The sequence below is a fragment of the Pan troglodytes genome, chromosome 8, assembly GCF_028858775.2.
Source record: "Pan troglodytes isolate AG18354 chromosome 8, NHGRI_mPanTro3-v2.0_pri, whole genome shotgun sequence".
In the NCBI taxonomy this organism is placed as follows: Eukaryota; Metazoa; Chordata; class Mammalia; order Primates; family Hominidae; genus Pan; species Pan troglodytes.
This window is the reverse complement of record NC_072406.2, coordinates 121,798,337-121,804,647: the sequence shown is the minus strand read 5'-3', so window position 1 is coordinate 121,804,647 and position 6,311 is coordinate 121,798,337. Positions and strand designations below refer to the sequence as shown.

The window sequence follows — 6,311 nt, the reverse complement described above, 5'->3', positions numbered from 1 at the left end:
TCCACCAGCATGGAACAATTTATTCGTTTTTCACACAAAACAAATTAATTGATTGGGGAGATTAACTCTAATCTCCACGTTTATATACAGAAAGCTCCATTTGTTAAGCCTATCTGAAAAGAATAAAAAATCCAGATGATTAATTCACGAACACTTAGAAATTAAATCAGTATACTATGAATACACATTGCGTTCAGTTATAATATGATGCTTCTTAGTCTATGGTTTCAATGAAATAACAGTAAAAAAATGGATAATATGGCTAATACCCTGAAAAATCCAGAAATTCAAAGATTATATTGCCAACTAAAACACTGCCATGTACATTTTTTTCCTATTTGGTAGCAAATGCTAATGGAATTCAATCCTGATTACTTAAAGTCAGTTCACATCACACATTCAATCAGGGTAATAAGAACAACATAACATGCCTACTATAGAGTTAGATTAAGACATAAACATTTTTTGCTTGAAAGTAATGACTGTGTAGCACATGGGACGCTTGTCAAGTGCTTCAGCACATTGTTTACAAGTGACTAGATGTCCATAAGGAACAAAAACGATAGCAATATTTCTATCCCTACAGATTTTGCAAAGCTTCTCCACTTGCAGGTGCCTTAGCTGCTCTTCAGTACTAATCTCTTTCTGTAATGAGGTCTGACTTGACTCATCTTGCGTACTGTCTTTCTGAGCATTCACTAGATCTGCAACCAGAACCTCAAGTGATTTGTAGTTGCTCCCAGATATCTGAATTTTTTCCTCCATTATTTTCTTAACATCCTTGAAACTGAACCCCATTCATATAGCTTCTTGTACCATAGGATTTTGGAAGATGGTATCATCAATTCTTCTAGTTAGTGATGGTGTTTTCTCAGTAGTTCTTAGCAGACACTCCTCAAGTGAATGAGTTAAATGAATATTGTTTATATATTCTTGTCCCTTCTGTTCTAACAGATATTTACACCCTGGATACCATTTAGCATGTTGTTCCCAAGGGTCTTCACTGGGCTTCCAATCAGTTAGCCCTCCTCCACAGTGAAAGCACTTTACTTTATCACCTTCACCTAAAGCCAGTGTGTGTTTTCTTAGAGATTTTCCCCAAGGCTAGAAAGAGGGTCTCATCATTTTATTATGATTCAATGTCCTGATTAACCAGCTCTTTCAGAATAGGGTTCCTAAGGGATATACTTTAAAATAAACCAGAGATAACCAAACAGAAAGAACTGAGATACATAATGAGTTCTAAATACAAACAAGTTCCAGAAAATATTTACCTGCAGTGAAGTAGGATTTGACACTAACTGAAGATAGAAAAAAAAAGTTTAGCTCATTACTACATCCAGATTTCCCATGGCACACCACTTTTTTGCATTTCTATTAAAAGGTCCCATCATTGGGAATGAACAGCGACTTCCACAAGTTTTTTTTCTACTTGTCCCTATTGTGTTGTTCTCCATATCCTGATCTTTGAAATGTGGTGATGAGTTACTCAGCACTAATAGCCTGTTGGAGATTATTATATCTACAGTATTGACAATTTTGACCACTTGCTTGCAACTCTGAAGGCGTGTGTTTAGGAGTAATCACAGTGACCCCATAGAATTTTTTTGTAGTTTATATGAGGCAGTGAATGGAAAGTGGTAGGACTGAATCATATTGGCCATGAGGCTGGTGTGAAGGAGTAGCAGGTAATGAGCATCCCTACCTGACTGTCCTATATCCACATCTAAGTTAGTGTTAGTTCCCTGCATTCTAGAGCCCATATAGCAAAGGGGTTAGAATGCTGGACTCAGACCTCCTGGCCTAGAGTCCCAGCTCAGCCACTCCCTAGGTCTGCAACCATGGGCATGTTATTTAACTTCTCTATTTCCTCTTCTGTAAAAGGAATGTAAATATAATGCCTAGTACACAGGACTATTGTGAAAATTAAAAAGAAAAATACTTGGAATAGTGCCTGGCTCACACTAAATGTTTAATAAATGCTAAAGATTGTTTTTAAGATTGTGGGTTTGCAAAACTCTCTCATAATATTCCTCAAGAATGTCAAGGTTAAACTATATTCCCCATATTTTAATGTCAGTACAGCAGCAACAACCCTCTCTCAGATGCTGGGTTCCATGATATTTGATCCATATTATGAGTTATAAACTTTTATTTTCCTCATGATCTCTTTTGAAAGATGCAAGGGTAGGAAGTATCTGGCACATGTGCTAATACATCTTCTTTCCTATGCCAATGACAGTCATCACCAATCGATCCCAGTACTTTCTCCCACTAAGCTCAGACAAGCTTTCAGAATTCTTCCTGATACAAAGTCAGGACAGCACTGTTAACTAGAGTCAGCTCATGAGATGTAGCCTATTGGCCATCTTTATTCTAGAAACTCAGTCTAATAATATTGACATAGTTCAGGAAAGAAATTGCATAGAGGAAGGGACTAAGGCAGGAAGGAAGATAACAAAAAAAGACTGATGTACTCTGCAGCATCTATAAGCCATTTCCTGTCATAAACACCCATTACCCCACTTCATTACCCCACTGTGATGATTTGCAATAATATAAAATGAGCTAATTTTGGAAATTTGTCAATGAAAAATCTCAAATAATCAAATATCCAGATTTATATAAGAGCTGCTATAAAAATGACAGCAGAATTTATCTGTACTCCTGAGTGGGGTGGATACTGCAAAGAGTGTCATCTGGCAATTTGCTTTAATGGGTGGAGAAGTATTCTTGTATTTATTATATCAGTTATAGGAAGGCTGATAAACTCTCAATGCAAAAATTATAGAAAGAAAAGATTTCTTGATGAAAGATTTTTATAATTTACTTTGGTATCATTGTTATCTGGGTCATGACACTTGTGCATGACCTTTGATTAGAAACATTTCTAACCAAATTGAAGATAGAAAGCTTTTAGAGGTGAAATAAAGGCATGGAATACGTGCTGGAAGATTCTCCATTGACCCAATGATTAGGGGAACACAGTCCTGGATATCATCCTTCCTCTAACTACCTCCAGTTTAGCCCTTCACCTGACCTGGGGACAAATATGGCACCATGTGTGAGGAGTGCTTACCATCCTTTGAATGTTGCAAAAGGTGTATGAGTCCTGTTCAGTTTATGACCCAGTTTGTAGTGCTTGTTTAATTTCTTTTTTTGTCAGATCTCCTAGTAGGCATTGGTTCACTGATCCAGAGGAGGGACTGATAACCATGTTTGTGACCTTGACCTTCTGGTCACAATGGATTGGCTGCTACTTGTTTTAAGTTGAGTCCATCACTTTCTGTCTCTTAGAAATTTGGAATTGGAATTTAGAGATTTGTACAGAACCAGTCTTTACCTGTTTTGTGCTCATAAAATAACATTGGAGTTGGGGGCCATTGTCTTCTGCCACTATGGGACCCCAGCATTGAAGAGATGTGGGATGGGGGAGGGAAGGGAGAAAGAGAGAGAGAGAAGCAGAAATAAATAGAGATGAGGAACAAAGGTATGCTGTATTCTGGGTTCCTTCACATTTTTGTTTGCCAGATCCAGTCTCTTTCTGAGGACTGGCTGCACTCTGAGTCATCAAGGTGAGTTAGAGTGATGCTGGCCAGAGGAAACACAGCTAGGCAAAGCCATGGTATTTCTAGTTCTTTGCAAGCCATCTCACTTTTTTTTTATGACCGCTGTGTTGGTGGGTCTTAGCATGGCTCCTTATACTTAACAAAAAACACCTCACCATCTCCAGCCTTCAGATAATCATCCCATTTCCCAGTGAAAGATATTCCCCAGCCCTCCTTCAACAAGTCAAGGCAGGTTACGTAGCATCTGATTTGGGAGCTAGCAGCTGAGATGATATTTTTCTCCTGGACCTACATGCCATCACTTGAATCTTTTCTGCCAAAGTCAAGAGGAGTGTGAAGTTGTTTTCCTTCTGGACCTACATGCCATCACTTGACTCTTTTCTGCCAAAGTCAAGAGGAGTGTGAAGTTGTTAAGTGCTTTTCCCCGGCTACCTTCTATTATCCATTCCACTTCCAGTTTATGCCTCATTTTTCCTGACTGAGCATAATGACTACCAGTGCAACAGCCTCAAGATACCTGTTATTTCTGTTTAATAGAGGGGAATATTAAAATTCAGAGATCATATAATGGAATTCAGAGATCATATAATGGGTCAAATAGTGGGGAAGTGGGGGAGTTGAAATTTTGGCTCAGGCTGGTCTGACACCAAAATCCAACCACCCTTGGACCATCCACTTCCTTATGCTCAGTAAAACTAAAGATAAGTTTACTTCTTACCCACTGGGGAAAATGCTCCATTAACCCAGTCCTAGTGACTCTAGCTCTATTCTCTCTCCTACATTTTCAGCTTTCAATGGAGTGTGGTAAACTGGGATGGATGGGCTTAGTTCTGGGAAGCTCTGGAGAATGGGTGGTCAGATGCATTGACTCATGAGAGGAAAAGGAGAAGAAGAAGAAGGTGATACTACCAAATGCCAAAGGGCCTGGGAATTCATATGATCTGCAAGTAACTACCAGCTCCCCAGACATGCCCCTGACTTTGAGAAGGACTATTACAGGTTGCCCTGGAATAACACGCCTTCCCAGATTCCACACATTCCTGACCTCATGACTCAGTGGCACCTCTTCCTCTTCCTTTCCCCTTCAAGTCTATAGATATATGTTTTATGTTGCTTCCACTGGATACATGCCTGTCCTGTATGTATCCACATGCTCTAAACTCTCCTGCTTCCCAGCACCTTCTTGCTTGTCATGCCTCCCCTGGTCCATGCATTTGTTTCTAATATTCCTCTCATTACCTCCTTCCTTATGCATTATGATCAAGAGAAGAAAATTATTCATTCCATTTTGCATCCTTTTCCAAAACACATAACTCAAAATCCTACATCTGTGAAGAGAAGAAACCTTGTGAGCTCATTGGAGGAAGCTTCATCCCAAGTGAGAATTTTTCTGAGCAAACTTTCATCACCCTTTCTAAAGTTTCACCCAGCCAGAAGGCTGCCCTGCTGAAAGCCTAACGTCTTCACAGGGCACAACTCAGACCTCAGTAGATATTAAGAAATGCTGGTCATCATTTATCCTTTACAAGAGCCATTCACATTTGTCACCTTCACTGATGTTACTCACCTCCAGACTCTTGAACCGATCCAAATGGTCCTGGTGTCTGTGACTTTTCTCAGAGGTCCATTCTGGCCAAACTTTAAGGGGCGTGGCTGCTCCCTCTAAGTCCTCTCCATATTTCTATGCATACTTGAGGGCAGAGCTGCCCACTGGCAGGGATCCTAACATTATTTGCCCAATATTTTTCCCTGTGTGATTTCTGAAAAAGCCCCTTGACAAAGTCTGCGAGGGTATTCTGGGCTCAGCTTGGTGTAGCTATAATAAAGATCTTTTATTAGGAATCTTATTGATGTTTTTTTCTGGTTTTTGAAGCTCTTCTTTACTGTCTACACAGAGATCAAGAACTGTCACGAATGATAATCACTCTCATTATTAACTTAAATTTACTTTTCTTGCACCCAATACATCAACCTTTACTACTATAAGTTATGGCCGTTAGAAGCCAGAGCTAAAGACTGAAGTTTACTTCTCTAAGATGTGAGAAGGCAGGCAAGTCACTGCTCTCTGTATGAGGGTGGGATGAGGAATGGAGAATGTGTCATTTGGTGGATACATAAAAAATGCATTATATTTCCTTTAGAAGATAATTATCTAGGAGCCATGTGCTGAGTTTAGTTAGAAGTTTCTTTCTGAGGTGGAAAATGAAGGAAAAGAAAAGTGAAAGAAGAGAAAGATGGATTGGCTGACAGATGGACTAAATAAATGATGGAGAAACAGTAGAGACAAGGGGTGTGTTGACCAGGAAGGCAGTAGCTCTCTTGAAAGCAGTAGGATGCAAAATGTCTCTTAAAAAAGAAATCATAAAACAGTGCAAGTTAAATAAATGATGTTTAGTTATTGAAAAATGCATTTATTTTTAGCTTCTACCACATTTTAATTTTGTATGTTTGATAATAAATAGTATCTTTTACTGCTTTACCTTCAGTCCAGAGAACTCAAGCTCCTTCAGTCAGCTTAGTTAGAACTTTGCAAGTTCTGCTTCATGGGGGTAAAGGTGTAACTTTTTTTTATTGATTGGATAGTTAAATTCAAGAGAGTTGCCTCTCAAAAAATGATGCAGTAATTTCTCCAGCCCTTCTGTTAGACGGCCCCTGCCAATCACTTGTCCCACATCTTGTTCATCCATTTTTTCATTCTGTGTTAATCAGGACTATGTTGGTTCTAAGTAACAAAAACCTAAA

At 39.1% G+C, this 6,311-nt stretch overlaps 1 pseudogene; it reads right to left on the bottom strand.

The window, feature by feature from the left end:
* Positions 1-306: 306 nt before the first annotated feature.
* Positions 307-2,869, bottom strand: LOC112204613 (E3 ubiquitin-protein ligase XIAP-like; annotated as a pseudogene).
* Between the last annotated feature and the right edge of the window lie 3,442 nt (positions 2,870-6,311).